Source organism: Ixodes scapularis, unplaced genomic scaffold (assembly GCF_016920785.2).
Source record: "Ixodes scapularis isolate PalLabHiFi unplaced genomic scaffold, ASM1692078v2 PGA_scaffold2__306_contigs__length_199485367, whole genome shotgun sequence".
Taxonomy (NCBI): Eukaryota; Metazoa; Arthropoda; class Arachnida; order Ixodida; family Ixodidae; genus Ixodes; species Ixodes scapularis.
In genome coordinates this window covers 104,875,063-104,893,353 of record NW_024609857.1, presented here as the reverse complement: position 1 = coordinate 104,893,353, position 18,291 = coordinate 104,875,063, and the positions used below count along the sequence as shown (strand labels likewise).

At 46.9% G+C, this 18,291-nt stretch overlaps 1 protein-coding gene and 1 long non-coding RNA gene across 3 annotated transcripts in view; one reads left to right on the top strand and one right to left on the bottom strand.

Annotated features, from left to right (window-relative positions):
* Positions 1-18,291, top strand: part of LOC120835938 (MICOS complex subunit MIC27) — a 53,504-nt gene that overhangs the window by 15,924 nt on the left and 19,289 nt on the right. The window lies entirely within an intron of this gene.
* On the bottom strand, positions 9,247-10,441 carry LOC121836780. The gene is made up of 2 exons (XR_006077995.1): positions 10,403-10,441; positions 9,247-9,563 (listed from the first exon to the last, which is right to left on the bottom strand). It is a non-coding gene; the product is annotated as an uncharacterized LOC121836780 (long non-coding RNA).

Here is an 18,291-nt window from a genome sequence, read left to right as displayed (position 1 = left end):
GAAATCATGACGCCAGTGAGCTGGTCCTCATCCTCGATGTCGTCTTGGTCATCATTGTTAGTCTTGAAGCACATAATGTGAACGCTGTTTTCTGCTAATGTGTGCCCGCTTGAGCCCCGTTGAGTGTGCTTCTTTATGAGCACCGGTGCACTGCGGAGAAACAACACTCATGAAAGCACGCTCCGCAGGTATTGCTTCTCTGCAGTGCACCGGTGCTCGGAGAGAAGCATACTCATCAGGGCCGCGAGTACAAAAGTATGAATTAAAGGAGTCATGGAACGCTTTTCCAACTTTTTCCTGTTTAGCTTTCCTCTTCAACTCATAAATCGCGCATTCTACCAAACAGTTCAAGAAGATGGAAACGGGGCAGTCCCCTCTTGCTCGGACTCTCGTTTGAGTACCGGGACACAGCCATTGTCCCCCCAGAAGATTAGCCCGGCGCTCAAAATTCAGACAAAAGTTGCTTTCCCCACCTCAATTACCCCGAAGCGGACAGTGCTGCGGAAGCTACGTGCTCGTTGGGCCAGCCACACTTGCCACGTGATCACGCTCTCTCGCGCATACCCACGCGCAGAGAATGAGGTCAGGTGATGAAAGGGAGGCGGCTGATTGTCCGGCAAGCACGTAGCTTCCACCACAATGTCAGCTTAGGGGTGAAGGGATTAAGCGAGACGGGAAGGAAGCGCCTAAAGACAGGGACAAAAGAAGTAGGTAACGACGACACGTGGCGCACGTGTCGTCGTTACCTACTTCTCTTGTTCCTGTCTTTCGGCGCTTCCTTCCAGTCATGAACAACCAACTAGCCCAACTTCACATTCGGATTAAGTGAGGTCCGGTGCCGTGTGACGTGCGTTTGGACCTGGTGACGCGCTGGGGGGGGCTTTGCAACGCGCTACGGGGACCGCGGATGTATCACAGTGAAAAGGCAGAGAGCTTACGAAGGGAAGGAGTTACGAAATAGTTCCTTGTGTTTTCGAATTTTCGTACCGAAAGTCAGGCTTTTGACTTTCTACCTTTTTTCTTTTGGCCCACTGAACAATGTGTTATTAGTAAAATCCCAATATAAATTGATTTATTCCAGCCAAAATTTGTTTCATGGGCCCTTTAAGCGAAAACGCCGTTTGAATTAAGTGTCTTATAAATACATTAAAAACATAGCGGGACAACCAAAATTTTCAAGTCTGTTTGAATTAACCTGAAGTACGAAATATCAGTTTGAATTATCACAAACCTATTGTATCAATTACTTTCTGCAGCAACCTTGCGCTTAAAATTGCAATAAAGTGATTTTTAGGCTCATGACGTCATCATTCAATTTCGCTCCGAGAAGTAAAAACAAACAAAACGTGAGAATGATGTAGTCGTGCCTCTGACATAGTGGCTCATTGTCGGCTACTCGAACTCCGTGGCATTGACTGCGCTAATGATTGCGCCTCTCGCCGCATGCTAGAGTTGGCAGATTTCGGCCACTTGGCTCACTTGTAGGTTTGCTGGCCAGTTTAATAAATATATAGACGGAATTAGATTGTAATATTTGACATGGGGTCTTCCTATATGATACTGAAGAGGGCTACATAGTTTTCTAAATATCGAAAATGAAGCAGAGTTGCCCTTTAACACACGCACTAATACACATTACTCCGAAACCTTCACAGAACCCCCAACGATCGACGATTTGGAAGAATACGAAACTACACCGACAACACCTTACACTTAAAACGAATAACCTAGTCTGTGAAATACATGTCCGCTACTTGGACAAAAAGTTCCGCCTCGTATGGACGCCTGGCCACCAAGGTGTGGAGGGTAATGAGACAGCCCATCGTCTCACCCTCGAAAACTCCCCGGGTCCCGTCTCGTCATGGCCAGCTATCTACTCGGTAGGCGCAACAAGGAACGCTCGCAGAGCCCTGCGGAAGTCGAGGTTAAAAGAACAATGTGAAGAGCGGACCTTTTACCCTCACCCTCCAAAGACCATGTCTAGGCAACAATCCTCCCTTGTCAGGCATGCCCAGACCAACTCTCTTCCATCGCACTACATCTTCCACCACATCTACAAACGACCCGACTCCCCCACCTGCCCAAAATGCGGAGAATACCCTTCCATCCCTCATACCTACTGGTCTCGTAACCCACCCACGCTTCCCCCAACCCTCTCACACATCATTTCTTGGGAGGAATGGCTGGCTCTACCCATGGGCACCGACATACCCACCGCACTAGAAGCACTAATTAATCACTCCAGTCCCCTTGCGGAATCCATCCGCGAGACGTGCGCCGGACGGACCGTCCGGACCGGGACGTAGGCCCTTAAACAAAGTAAAGTTTTGCTTGCGGTGCAAAATAAGTGGATTCGGTGACGCTTCAGTTACGACGAATAATGTATTCAAATAAGCTCACCTGTCGCGATGCCTTTACGCTGTTACAGATACAGTACGCCGCCAATGACAAACGACTTGGCGGATGGGCAGGATGGCTGCAACAGCTGCTGGCGGTAGCTGCCGGGACACGTGGGCAGTCGCAAAGGTGCAACGAGAAAGCGCGTGATCTGTACCGAGGGTTCCCGAAATTCCCTGCCGTCGTGGCGCTGTACGTTTTGCAAGGGGTCTATTCTTCCGCTCTTGGCCTCTCCGGTTTTACCTTGCAAAGTCGTGACAGTGTCTGCTTTATTTTTTTGCGGTATTTCCCGTGTGTCGACGTGTGCGGTATTTCCCGTGTGCCGAAATATTTCTGAAACTGACGTTCGCTCAAGTGAGAGTTTACTGTATACTCGACTACTGTGCGTTGCCCCAGAGCCGTAAATGTAGAGAGCTTGGCCATTCGTTGGGAAGTATAGGAGACAAATGAGGAGGCGCCATTGGCCGAAAGCAGACTGGGCGTGTTCCAGGGCGTCTTCAGAAATTTGAATGTGACCAACCAGAAGCCGGAAATAATACCCTGGCGGTGGTCGCGAGAAACAAACCTTATAACTGCATTGGAGTAACTCTCAATGGCTGAAAATATGGTACACGTGATGTCTCAATCACGTTAATCCAAAAAGATGGTGGAAGAGTGCGACTAGCGGAGCGATCGACATAATCCTTACGCCAAGCACCCAGGGCCGGGAATCTGCCGTCCGAACGGTCACACTCTGTCCGCGCAAAACAGAGTTGCGCGGCGCATTCGTTTCTTACATCTTTCTGCATGATCATGATCAAAACAACACGTGCACCCTATTTTCAACCACGAAGAGTTACTACCACTTCACTCTTACACGCTTATTAAAACCATATACGAACATAGACTTTTGATCAAAACTGTTTGCCGCTACCACCGCTAGGGGATTCTTTTCGGCTTCTGGTCGGTCAAGAGAGCATGCCAAGCCCTCTTTCCGACTCTGCCGCACGCCCCGACTCTGCCAGCGCCTCCCATTGACCAAACTCTCTACATATACGGCTCTGCGTTGCCCTACATGTTTGGATAACGTACTGTTTCTGTTCACCTGGTAGGCACTTTCATTCTCTACATACACCGTAGGTTGAAAATGCCCTGAATTATAGATCAAGCCTTGCAAGATGGAACTTCTCTTTAGGCCCAGTGCCTGGATCAAGTCTTGTCCCCCATCCCCTCAGGTCTTTCTGTCATATAAATTGTTGGTATTTCTTAAGACAATGCACATCGCCTGCCGACCACATCTTACAGTCGAATCTTGTTAGTTTGAACCTGAGGGGGACCAAAACATTGTATGAGTTTAAATTACCGGAAGTTTCCTTTCTAGAAACATATAGGATGGGACCTGCATGTTAGCTTGAATTATTTGCGAGTTTGAATTAAGAGGGCTTGAACTAATGAGATTCCACTGTACAAAAAGTGTGGTTAATCCAAGGTTCAGATTACTCTGAAATATGTCGGGTGATTACTGAAAGGTTAAGATACAAAAATTTTGGTAGAAAGGAAATGAATCTCCTCAGTTTTTAATTTTTCTCGCCACTTTAACTGCTAGGCACGCTATGTCTGAAGGTTTTCAGAAGATCATGGCATCGATCTCCGCCCATTTACACCTGGAAAGAAATGCTACTGGCAATAAGGGCTACGAAGTTTTCTTTGTGTTTGAAGTTATGTACACTAGTGTGTATCACTTGTTTCTCTTGTGCTACCTTTGCGCAAGCTTGCCCGGCGAGTGAGGAAGAGCTAAACTCAACTGGACGTGGTGTGCTATCTTTTACACAAACTCGATATTCCTATAGACCTTTTCATCTTGGCAGTTACCCGACTGGTGGACACGGGGCATTGACACACATGGTGCCATAGAATGGCTTTAGTTTGGTTGGTTTTTGGTTTCAGCGGGCTCGTGGCTGTGTTATGTGCGACAAGAGACAAACCCGCCAATCGAAGTCTTGTCTTCTAGTGTATAATTTGTGAAATAAAATTAAATCGTGCAAGAGAATTGGCCTCCAGCAAGCTTGGCTCGGTCAAATACCAGGTACCCCTTCATGGATTTGTGTAGACAGATGTTATTTGTTTGAACATGTACTAGTGATTCAAAACTATCAATAAATTGACTATCAATACTATTGATAGTTTTGCACCACTAGAGCGAACACAGATGCCACACCGCCGCTCACCTCCCTTCCTTCTCTCCGCCCAAACTCCCGTCTTCATCATCACTGAAAGTTGAACCAAGTTGGGATGGTAAGTGCTTGGGCTAGTTGGTGTCCCATTTGAAAAAGATAAAGCGAGAAAAAGAAGAGAGCGACGCAAACTACTAGTGTCGCAAGACTATCGATAGTAAACCGCTGACAGTACTATTGATAGGTTTACGATAGTCGACTATCGATAGTACTATCCATAGCTTTTCGACAGTCGACTATTGATAGTAGTGTCTAGTTTTTCGATAGTCGACCATCGATAGTTTTTTTGCTATCGTGTCAGATTTCTGGCTACTTTCGCTACTATTGATAGTTTTGCATCACTAACAGGTACACTCTTTCAGCAGCGTCGAGGGTAAATCTGGCATCGACATCGCTGCACCCGAGCGATTTCCATGATGATGGTCTCTTTTCAGCGTCGTGCATTATGTGCCTCGGGCACTTTTGCCAGGCACTCAAGTTTTTTTCGACACATTTTTCACCCCAAGAGGCAACCCTGTGTGTCTAAATAAATTATTTGTAGTTTATTTAAATTCATAAATAGATCAAACAAATGTTTCTACTACAACCATGATTCCCCCATATAATCAGAAGCAACTTTTGGATTTGTTATGAAGGCAGAGCACGATGCTCTCAAGAAACAGTGACTACTTGCATTGTCTATATTTGCAGTCTTCTTTAAGATCGTAAATGTGTAAATATACCTTGTGCTTCTTATTGCACGACTAACACTTAAGCAAATTTCCAGTGTCATAAATAATTGGCCTCTCGACCCTTGTCCGACTTGGGGACCTCTCCATACTCTATGTGCGCCAGTGCTAACGCTGATTCCTTTCCCCGACGGTGCATATATACAATAATGTGCAGAAGTTGCACGCACAACGATGGCATGCAGTTAGGTAGTAAATATAAGTATCAGACAACACTTCACAAAGCAAGACAAATTAAAAAGTTGGGGCTCCTATTCACACGGTAAAGACAGTTAGTTCGCCAGCGAAGCTGTGGTATCGCCTGCAACGATTGCCCACTGCACTATACCAAAACGTTTTTTGTAAAGACCCTTTTCTTTGCAAATGCCACCAGGCGGTGCTCCAGTTTGACGTCCCAGCAAACTTCCGATTCACAGAAAGAATGAACAAAACCCACCTTGACATAGCTGCCTGAAATGTCAATGAAATGTTTAACCACCAGTTCTTCAGGTGAACGCCAAAAAAAGAACAACGAAGAAATGGGAGATGCTGTAACCGACTTATTTTTTGCGGGCTCAATATTTCGCAAGTCACGTTAAAGTTAAAGTTTTGGAATAATTCGCGGGTTCTAATTTTCGCGATGCGGTGGAATCTCAATATAGATTCCAATGTATTTACGTTTTACCAGAATCGTTCGCGTGACCTATTTTTTACGAAATGTAGGCGGTTTGCAAAATTTAAGTCCTTTACAGTATGTTAATAAGTTTCGAATATTTTGTAAACAAACTTTCCTCCTCCAAGACATTAAATTGTACAGCCGAATGCTCTCATTAAATCTTCAACCTTGCTGTCCGTGTAGCATTTATCCTTTCTAGCATGGGTGACATAAGCAAGCTCGACAGACTTGCAAAGACTGTGCGATCAGAAGTCGCTTGGGACGCAAGCAGCAATTCATGTTCGTAAACAGCGAAAGGGCCTATGTGAAAGACTGTATGGTGCCGTTACCACGGCAACTTATGAAACCACAATTTTTACCGAGAGACGCATGCGGGGAGCACTATGTGTTTCGCATTGTGCACGCCTAATTTATCATGTGGTTCCGACACTTGTGGTTTTCTTATTTGAAAACTACAAGTGTCAAAACTACACGATAGAAGACAAGGAGCGCACAATGCTTTTCTGTCCACTACTGTTCATTTGACAGACACAAAAGAAAACTTACCAACGAGTCAGATACAGCTTCGCTGTAAAATTGCGGTAAAACTCAACGAAAAAACAAATGCAACGTGTTCGCGAAGGGGAGGGAAGAGCGACGATTTGAAGCCACCTTATGGCGGCTATGTGACATGATTTCAAGATGGCAGCACCCATGTGACGGGGTGAAAAAAATATAAAATTTTAGAAATAAATTGAAGGGATGTCATAAAACCACTTGCAGGGGGGATTGAATAGCTTGGGAGCCCAAGCTACTGTTGCATTGGTAGGAGACTACATTTGGAAGATGGAGTGGCGGTAGCTGGCTTCAATCGCTGCGTTGGCATGTGCATCTGTTGACATTTGGTGACCATAGCAAGCAGTATTTATTGTCCAGGAGGAGACTGGTGTGGCGACATCAGGTGCATGCTTGTGCTCTTTTGCAGTGCTTTTCAATAAGGCCGCAGGACACGAACATAGAGTAGAGTTCTCAATAAGGACAATGTGGATGGCTGATATTTTCCAGCACCTAATATTTTGACAAGCCTTGCATGAAAAACATTTTTTTTTTCTTACCTGGAACATGGTGTTGAAGTATCAAACTGCCTCTGATGTTGTGAATGAAAAAAGATGCCACCAGAACATCTCTGTGCTAATAGTCGCCGACAAGATGAGAAACGCAGGGCATCTCTTAGCGCCCAGCCTCCAGCAAGCACTTGTCGCCTTTTCTCATGCTCTGTCTGCGTGTGCGTTCTGGAGGCTCGCAAGATGCCAAAGCATTGCCGAATGTAGGAGGCTCCTCCCTGCAATTCTTGTTGTCCTACATTTAGTCCTCCAAATCAGTACAAAAACATACAAGTCTATTCAACACCCGAACACTATTTGGGCGATATGTTAGATATAGTCCCTAACGGAATGAGAACGTCTGGACATGTCTTACAAATGCTTGAAGCATTGCCAAAAGTAGGAAGCTTCTCCCCACCGTCCTCATCTTGCGAGTTGCTAGAGTTATTAAACCATTTTAAATGTGGCAATGCTACACCATACAATAACGGTTTTTACAAAAGCAATTTCTGGTTGATCTTATCAAAAGCTTGCGATAAATCGAAAAAAATATAGACTTGCTTCCAAGAAAGAAATGGCACCGTGCATTCAAGTGTGCAGAAACTAATTTCTAAATCTGGGGATATGCATGCTTCAGTGATGGGGCAAACAAAATCAATGCTGTTCTTAACAATAAAAGAAGATAAATCTGGACCCAAAAACAGCCTAGCTTTAATTTCTTTATTGCTTTCAACATTTCGGTGTCAACTTCCTTGATTGCTGAAATGTTAGTCAATATTACTGAAGAAAAAGATGTGCTTTTATTGACCAACGTGTGAACGCTGTAAAAACATTTGTAGCAAACAGCAGATCTCCAACAATATCTGGACCCGCTTGGCAATGGTAGCAATGTGTGTACATATGTTCTTAGATCTAGGTCAGTTGACAAGCTTCGGAAAACGCCCGACGCCTTTTTGCGGCGCACCCGCTTAATGGCACCTGCTACACGATCGGCCCGTCATATGGACAGATCCGGTGAAACGTTGGATGCACGTTACCTGCGGCAGAAAGTGACTTTATTAAAATAACACAATACCTTACAATAAACATAAGGTCTTCACAATACTTAATGCAAAAAGAGCGTCGTTCAAAAAATGTTCTCTGTTGACCATGGAGGCATTGACGCTGTGGTGCTAGGAATGTTATCTACCTATACCTGCTTGCGTGCCAGCAACAGAGAACTGTTTTCGAACGCTGCTTTTCTGTGGAGCTTGTCAACTGATAGATCTAAGAATGTTGGCATGTAGGGCCTGAGTGGAGGCACCTATTTTCTCAAGCACCAGTTTAGAAACCCCCATTTTATTGAATCCTTTCAAAAAGACAAACATTTAAAGGGATACTTCAACGAAATTTGAAATATTCCCGTTGTGTTCAAAAATAGGTTGAATATGATCCATAATATCCGTAAATGACAATCGCACGTTTGTATTTTGATCCTGGTGGCTGTATTTTTCGTTATAAACGGCCCACTCTGGCAAGCGCTCGGAGAAGGCCCAGCTTAGAGCACGTGACATCCAACGCAATCGCGACGTAGGTCGTCTCAAGACGAGCAAAGCTACGGCGAGGCTGACGTCGAGAGGATGGCCTAGTTGTTCCAGCCACCGAAGCGGCTGCTTTTGTACGAATTTTGAGTGACGGGTTAATCTTCTATAATCTTCTAGGGGGACAATAGCGACTTCTGCGACACACAAAAGGGATTCTCGGGAAGAGGGGAGTTCCTCCTTCCCCCCCTTCTCTCGTCGTGGCCGGAGACGAGACAACCTCCGTCACTAGCTGTTAAGGTTCCTAGACGAGCATCACAAACGAGGCTTTAGCGACATCCACCAGGTGCTCTTTGCTAATCGTTTAATTCGTTCTAAAATTCCTTTTTGAGACTTTTTTAACAAGATATTGGTATGTTCCCTGTGATACTGCTCTTTTGAACACATATAGACCAAAAAATGAGCGCCGAAATTTCGTTGTAGTATCCCTTTAAGAGAAAATGGCAACAAACTTGCTTTTCGCAAATTCAGGAAAACGCAATTCACCGAGCTCGACTGCTTGCTCTGCCTTGGCCGACGGTAAAGCCGAGCCAGTCAGCGAATCGTTCGCTTGGGCGGCCAGCACATTCAGAGTATGATAGACATGTTTTGTGCATGTCACAACCCTGCCGTTTTTGCAATTACATTCTGCCTGGTTTACAGCCTAAGAGAGAAGAGCGAGTGCTCGAAGCATAGGCAAACACGCCTCAGTGAATCGCGCTAGCATTTAGGGGCTTCCAGATTTGCTTATGCCAATTGAATAGATTCACTAAATGGCAATCCTTTTTCAATAACTGATGTTGCTGTAAACTGAGCTTCGATAAAATGGTCCCGTTCTCGAAAACATGCTTGTATGGAATTGTGTTCGGTCAACTGTCGTAGACCTCTGCACGAGTGAAACTGAGCAGTAGTTGTAGGTGCAGCACATTCTGTAAGCATAAAATAAAGGCACCAAACAAAGCACCTCAGTGATGCCTAGCAGACCACCAAACAAATAAATATTTAACACGGGGTACTATTCTGTTTCATATCTCCAACATTACCGTCCCGCTTCGGTCGCTTCGTCCCGCTCGTCAATATACTTCGTTTCAGCTTCGGTCCAGACGCAGCGAAAGCGACAAGCGCGAGCCCCGGGCTTTCAGCATCCCTGCCAAGCACGCGCGCTCGTGCAGTGCAAGCACTGTTCTGGGCCACATGCTCGCGCTTGTAGCATCGGCTGCGTCTGCACCGAAGCTGAAACGAAGTATAGATTGTTGACAGCTGCCCCGCAAGGATGCTTTCCGGACATGCGGAAACATCTCAACACAAGCGCTATCCACCCCTGCTTAACCACATGTTCTTTACGAACATAACTCGGCTTCCTAGCAATATTTTAAACGCCATAAGTTAAAGAATATTTTCAAAACAGTAAAAGCCTATCTTGCAATTGCGCAACATAAACAGAACAGTGCAGGTAGAGCTGCATGGGCACTTTCTACTTGTCCGGATTCATACAAAATATGATTGTCGTTAGCAAACTTTTAGGTAATGAAAACAGGAAAATGATCAAGAGTGTGTGATGGGTTTGGAAGGGAAGGAAACGTGGACAAAAGGCAAACGCAAGCAATTTAGAACAGACGAGACGACCCACTGTGCTAATGCTGAACAGACGAAACGACCCACCGAGCTAATGCTCTGTACGAACAATATCAACCTTAAATGCTACTTTCTGTACAAATACAAGATACCCACGATATTACGCGATAAATAGCCACCAAAATTAACGTACCGATTGGGCAGTGCTGTTCGTAAATCAAGTAAATCGCCGAAGTCACAGAACGTTCACGAAACAAAACGGCCATCTTGGAAAAATAAAAATAGTGATGGTGATAGCGATGTGTTCTGTAAAAACTCCGAGGACAAATGTAGTCAATGTTTTTTCTTTAAATTTATGTATGGCACCTGCAAACGCTCTGGAAAACATACTTCACCTAGCAAAACTTCATTAAAATCATGGTGACAAAATAGTCTAAAGTTTAGGCATTTAGACGTGTTGAAATACACTTGGCAATGTCTATGTGGAGTGCAAGTTCGTCCGTTTCTTTTGCAGGTGTTGTGGTGATGTCAGAATGCAGAGCTCTGATTGAAGGATAGTAGGTAGACCTGAAGGCAGCTAGCATTGTGTACCCACCATCCTTCAATCAGAGCTTGGCATTTCAACGTCACTACAACCCCTGCAAAAAAAAGCAGAAGAACCTGCACTCCGCATAAACCTTTTCTCAGTAATTAAATGCAAACAGAACAGACCTGGGAACCCTTCTTGCTGATAGCCTTTCCTTGAAAGTGTGAATGGTCAAAAGTCAATGCCATGATAAGCTGAAATACTTCGGACATAGCATGCTAAGGTGGCAAGAAAAATTAAACGGGGACAGCTATCTTCTTTTCATCAAACTTTTCGGAGCTTCATCTTTTGTATAATTACTGTCGTATAAAGAAGACAAAGTCTGGCGGCATGTGAGACGGTGAGCTGGCCGGGCCACGCGTGAGGGTCCGAGATGCGCATGACTGGCAGATACGCTGAAGGTTCGATAAAGGACTCACGGGTATTGGTTTGCGGCCCCGGGCTTTGACCTTTTTCTCGCCTCGGAACACGACATGGTGGCAGCAGTGGGATACTGAACAATCCTCCATCGTTTCTCGGGACCTGAGAAGCCGCACCAAACTCTGCAGTTCGACCGAATGGCCAGCAAAGAAGATTCGAGCCGCTGCTAGATCTACGCCACGACTAGCAATGCAGACGGTTCGAGGGCTTCAATCTCCCAGGCCAGCGGAGGACCTTCCTTCTTCGACCCCTTTGCGGTCGAGCTACCGGAGAAGCTGGATTTCAGGAATCCGAGCGACTGGAAGGGATGGATCATTCAGTGGGACCGCTACCGGATCATCTCGGGGCTTCATCTCTGCGACGCTTCGACTCAGGTGAAAACCTTCATCCAAGCGATGGGCAGAGGATGTCCTTTCTTCGCTCGAGATGACACAAGAGGAGCTGAACGACTTCGACATAGTCAAAGCTAAGTTCGACATGCACTTCATTCCGCAGGTGGACGTCATCTTTGAGAGAGCGAAGTTCAATTCTAGAAAGCAAGAGCTGGACGAGCCTGTGGAGGTCTTTATCACGGCATTGCACAGATTGGCGGATACCTGTGACTACGGCCCTTTACGGGACGAGCTCATATAGGACCGCATTGTCGTCGGACTCCTGGACAGGAAACTAAGTGAGAAACTCCAGCTCGATGCTAAGCTTACACTGCAGCGCGCGACTACGGCAGCTTGAACATCAGACGGTAAAGCGCCAACAGACTGAGCTACGCAGCACAAAGACAGACGGCGACATTCTTGAAGAACTCGGAAGACAGCCGAAAACAAAAAGCGAGAACAAGGACTTTGGACGTCCGAACATGTTGCCTCTCCAAGCCCTGTCCAATAATTCGCCATGGACGTGCCGATGGTGTGGCAGTTCACGGAAACACGCCAAGTCTCAATGTGCCGCAAAAGGCAAGAAGTGCAACGCCTGCAAAAAGCTAGGCCACTTTGAGAGCGTCTGTTTTTCCAAACACACTCGAGAAAATTTCAGTATACAAGAGCACAGACAAGGACTGAATGAAGTCTTCCTCGGCGAGTTCGTACATTCAAGCAACGGGCAATGTACCAGGGGAAACCTGGTACATTACAGCCAAAGTAAACAACCAAGACATCACATTCAAGGTGGACACGGGGGCGGACGTCACAGCTATCCCTCCCAATATGTGCGACGCGACAACATTTGCAACTTTGCAGACAACAGGGACGGATCTTTATGGAGCAGGCCACACTCCGCTGAACACGCTAGGCAAGTTCACGGCGACGGTAACCTGGAATGGGCGCACTACTAAAGAAATTATCTATGTGTCCGACCAGCTAAAACACCCACTGCTGGGGCGGCCTGCAATTGAAGCCCTTCAGGTGCTACCTAGCTTGAACGAAGTCAAAGCCGAAAGCAAGCCGGAGTATGACCACCTCCGTAAAAGTACCCCTTGCTTTTCCAAGTACAAGATCGCGCTTCACCCTGATGCGAGACCATTCGCAATCACATACCCGAGACGGGTACCTCTACCTCTGCTACCCAGCACTCAACAGGAATTGCAACGGATGCAAGACATGGACGTTATTGAAAAAGTCGACCATGCGGCAGCATGGTGCGCACCCATGGTGGTGGCTAAAAAGCAAGACAGTTCTCTTCGTATCTGCGTTGACTATACACAGCTAAACCCGCAACTGGTGCCGGAGCGGATTATCATGCCAACCATAGAGGAGAGCTTGGCAAGACTCGCCAGGGTGACAGTATTCAGCAAACTAGATGCCAATGCCGACTACTGGCAAGCACCACTAGCCCCAGAGTCAAAGGAACTGACGACTTTTATCACACCAGTGGGACGGTTTCAATTCAAAAGACTCCCGTTTGGCATTGCGACAGCGCCCGAAGCCTATCAGCGGGAGATGCTAAGGATCCTAGAGGGAATCCCAGGTCAAGTATGTCATATGGATGACATCTTAGTTTTCAGTCGTGACAAAAGGGAACACAACATAAATCTTGAGTTGGTACACCGCCGCCTCCACGACTCTGGAGTGACCCTGAACACCTCAAAGTGCGAGTTCTCCAGAAAGAGCATCAGGTTTCTGGGCCACCTTCTGGACAGCAGGGGCATTGCGGCAGACCCTAAGAAAACGGAAGCGATCGTCCAGATGTCGGCACCTGGAAGCTTGGCAGACCTGCGATCATTCTTGGGGATGGTCAACCGCCTTGGGAAATTTCTTCCCGACATAGCCGAGAAACCTAATCTACTTCGAGATCTGCTACACAAGGATGCTAGCTGGCTCTGGAGCGAGCCTCAGGAAGAAGCATTCCTTAACATCAAAGATCTCCTATGCAAGACTCCTGTGCTCACACTCTATAAACCGGATGCACAACTTACATTGTCGGCAGATGCGTCTTCGTTTGCACCGGGGGCGGTTCTGCTCCAAGAGGAAAACGGCAAAAGACGCCCAGTAGTATACGCATCGAGAGCCACGACACAAATGGAGCAGAGATACGCCCAAGTTGAAAAGGAGGCTTTGGCCATCGTATGGGCCTGTGAACATTTCCGGACCTACTTGGTAGGAAAGAGATTCCACATCGAAACAGACCACAAGCCTCTGGTGCCACTGTTCACAACGAAACGTCTTGACGAAATGACACCAAGGCTACAGCGTCTGAGGATGCGCATCTTTGAGTATGACTTTGCAATATCCCACGTACCGGGCAAAGAGATGTTCACCACGGATGTCTTCTCCAGGAAACCCCTACCGACCACACGCCAGTCTACAGACTCAAGGCACACCGTAGAGATCAGTGAAACGTTGGTTCACGAGTATGAAATGCTAACATTGGAACTCCTTCCAGCCTCTACCTCATTTTTGTCCAGACTGAAGGCAGAGCTTTCCAAAGACCCAACCACATCAAGGGTTATGGAATACAGCGAAAAACAATGGCCGGCAAGGAACAAACTTCCTCCTAACTTAAGCAAATTCGCGAGTCTCGCCGCAGACCTTTCGGTCGTGCAGGGATTACCAATGCGTAACGACCGGCTGGTGATCCCGCCTAGTCTGCAAGGAGAAGTCTTGGAGCGATTGCACAGCGGCCATCAGGGTGTTGTCCGATGCCGGGCAAGAGCCAGAGACTCCGTCTGGTGACCTGGCTTAAGCACGAAAATACATGACTATGTGAGTCGCCGTCCTACTTGTCGGCAATATAGACGACCACATACAGAACCCCTTCTTCAGACTCCACTACCCGATCGTCCCTGGCAGGAAATTGGAACGGACCTTTTCCAGTTCAGGGGGAAGAAGTATATAGACATCGTCGACTACTACTCGAAGTTCTTCAAACTTGAAGAAATACCTCGAACAACCACAGAGGACATTATCAAGGTTTTCAGCCAGAACTTCACTAGACACAGTTGCCCAGAAGTCATCCGCTCCGACAACGGTCCCCAGTTTGGCTCAACCAAGTTCCGGTGATTCGCCAGAGAGTGGGGAGTCGAACTGGTTACTTCAAGCCCGTATTATCCCCAGAGTAACGGAGAAGCGGAGAGAGCGGTGCAGACTGCGAAGAAAACCTTGAATTCAGCACAAGCTCTTCTGGCCTACCGAACCATCCCTGGGCCCAAAGGGTTTTCCCCTGCCGAACTTTTGATGGGGCACAAGTTACACTCCACTCTTCCAACGGCGCCCAGTACCTCTCTGGCAACACTCCAGGAAGTATCGGCAATGATACAGGAAACGGAAGACAAGAGAGGCGTCTAACTATAATAGGCGCCGCCGTACAAGAAATGGCAGGGAGCTACACCCACATGCAGCAGTGTGGATTCAGGCGGGAGCGGCCGGACCACCTTGGTCTTACCTTGTAGAAACCGACCAGGGAACGATACGACGCACACGGCACCATCTCCAGCCCGCGATTCCCGACAGCGACAGCCAGCCGGCCGGTTACTGGGAGAACGATCCTCAAGCAACCATAACACGAAGTGGGAGAATTTCACGACCACCGGAACGCTATGGACGATGAGGCTGAAAGGGGGAGGCGTCGTATAAAGAAGACGAAGTCTGGTGGCATGTGAGGCGGTGAGCTGGCTGGGCCACGTGTGAGGGTCCGAGATGCGCGTGACTGGCAGATACGCTTAAGGTTCGATAAAGGACTCACGGGTATTGGTTTGCGGCTCCGGGCTTTGACCTTCCTCTCGCCTCGGAACACGACAATTACCTTCTCGCATGTTTCACAGTAATCTGTGGCATGGATTTACCACACTCTTTTTGTGACGTTTACCAGTAGGTGTGCACTGTCATGAGAAAAAAATACAATTTATTTAATTACGACAGGGAGCCACGAGAAGGGAAGATGGCAAGTCCCGATCCACCAAAAAGGACAGGGCATAAGAGTGAAGTCTTGCAAGGCTTGGTCCACGATTCAGGACGGTTTGAAACCTATAATGAATGAAGAGAACAAAGGAGTCCATCAAGTCAACAGGAACAACATCTGACCTAAACATGCAGGGCAATGAAGAGCAGGGGTGAATTTATAGGTCAGGCTGGGTGGGGTGGAGAGGGGAGAAGGGGGAGTTTGCAAGGAGATACTTATTTCACGGGCAAAATGCAGCCCAGATGTGTTTTGTTGACCTAATATTTGTTATGTCACCAAAAACTAATAATTTCTTCCTAAGAAAAGCTGGGGTATGATGATTTTTCATTAAGAAAAAGTTAACCTGAAAAAGAAACAACTCCCCCTCCTTTAAAAAAAAAAAAAAATCTGCTAATGATGCAGAGCATTTGAGTATGCACCAAAACACTGAGGGAGAGGGGGAGACGAAAATGTGTGTGGACATCAGAACACAGAGCTCTGGTTGGAATGACTAGTGGGTAGACCTAAAGGTAGTATACGGCTAGCAGTTCAAGAGGAGGAAAAGAAAGAACTCTCCTCTTGCTCACGGTGCTTGGACCCTTATTTTTGTACCCGCACATCACCATTCTTCCCTTGGAAAATTAGCCCCTTGATGCTCTTCGCTAAACATTCGGACGAAATTTGCCAATCCCCCCCCCACTCCGGCCTGTGGCTTCTACAGTACTACGCACAAATATCCTCTGTGGACCCCTAAACTGACAGTGCTGTGGAAAGTATGTGCTCCTTGGGCCAGTCGCGCTTGAGAAACTTTTGCCACATGATCATGCTCCCTCGCTTATAGCCACATTCGCAGAATGGGGTCAGGTGATGGACAGGGGGGCGGGCGAGGTTTGTCAACTAACGTCCCAACTTTTCACCCCCGCACGGATTGCGACAGAGATCTCGCGGTAGCTGACGTTTGTTCTGAACCTATCCTTATCCGCTGATGTAATTCAACGTCTGTCTGGCAACGAAATGACTAAAAACTTGCAAATGAAGCACAGGTTGTCGATTGCTTGCTTCACAGAATGAATAGCACAGCTCGCGTCCGATTTTGTTGCCCGTGGGACGTGCTTTCTTTTTTTTTAGGTTCTCTCGTCTCTTATGGCGGAAAAACCCCAGTTGTCTGCTCTCGTTCCTCTCCTGAGTGCTGCATGACGGGAGTGCATTGTGGTGCACACTTGACTCTCACGGTGCAGCGAGTGCATGGACGCGTGGAGTGGCAACGCCGAAATGAACTCGTGAAGTACACCGGGCACAAGCACTGGGCACAAGCATGTGGCTTCGTCTTGCATCTTGTTCGCGTGCAGAAGTTGCTTCGACAGTATTGCAGAAATTACACTATCCCTGACAATGAAGTACAAAAAGGTTTGTGTTGAGTCCAGACACTGCTGCAAGATTGCCAAGCCAGGAAACCTAAACCGAGCCACCACTAAATGTGTTCCGTTTCAAAATGGCCTAATTGGCAAGATTGAACTGCCACCAAATGTATTCCGTTGTACAGCACCAAAGTACATCACCAGACATGAGTGTCAAAAAATATACTTACAATGGCTAGCGACGCCTCATAAAAGTCACGCGATGACCCTCTGCTTGGCCAGTTAAGCCACACGCAGTGCCGTGCAGGGTACAGGACAGCAGCCATGAGCCGGCCGGTGCGTCGACCCAGGGTCCCGCCCATAGTGTTCCGCTGCTGCGTTGAACAAGGTCATTGATGTCATGGTCCTCGGGACCTGTGGTGTGTAACCATTGTGTTTAAGTTTGATAGTCACCGACCAATATTTCGGACTCGATGGGGATAGCGCAAAACTCAGAATAATCGAGCAGTCCGAAAAAATGAATTCTGCCTAAAAATCACTTTATTGCAATTTTAAGCGCAAAGTTGCTACAGAAAGTGATTGATACAATAGGCTCACAATAATTGAAGCTTGGATATTTTGTACTTCCGGATAATTCAAACAGATTTGAAAAATTTGGTTGTCCCGCTATGTTTTTAATGTATTTATAAGCCGCTTAATCCGAATGGCGTTTACGCTTAATTCATATCTTTTTTTTGTTCTCGCGGCCCCGTTGAGTGCGCTTCTTTCCGAGCACCGGTGCACCACAGAGTAGCAATACCTGTGGAGCGTGCTTTCAGTGCACCGGTGCTCATAAAGAAGCACACTCAACGGGGCTCAAGCGGGCACACATTAGCAGAAAACAGCGTTCACATTATGTGCTTCAAGACTAACAATGATGACCAAGACATCGAGGATGAGGACCAGCTCACTGGCATCATGCTTTCTGGCCTTGAAGCACATAATGTGAACGCCGAGCAGGCGGAATATGCTAGTTTCGACGATGATGTGTGTGTTTGTCGTGATGACTCATTAGAGGACATAGTACAGGAAGTAATGCCAGCAAAGTGCAGCAGTGAGAGTGAAGATGACGATGAAGAAAGGGATGACCCACTACCAACTGTCACAGCCATAGCTTTGAGCACATCGCTCAGCTCCGGAACTTTCTGTTTGCAAAGGAAGAGTCCCGTAAAGAGCTACTTGCATTGGCTGGTATTGAAAATTTTATTTTGAGATCGTATGTGCTGACTAAACAGTCCACAATCGACAAATTTTTTGCCGGATGAATAAACTTAATGTCACAGCTCTTTCACTAATGTGTTATGCCTGTAC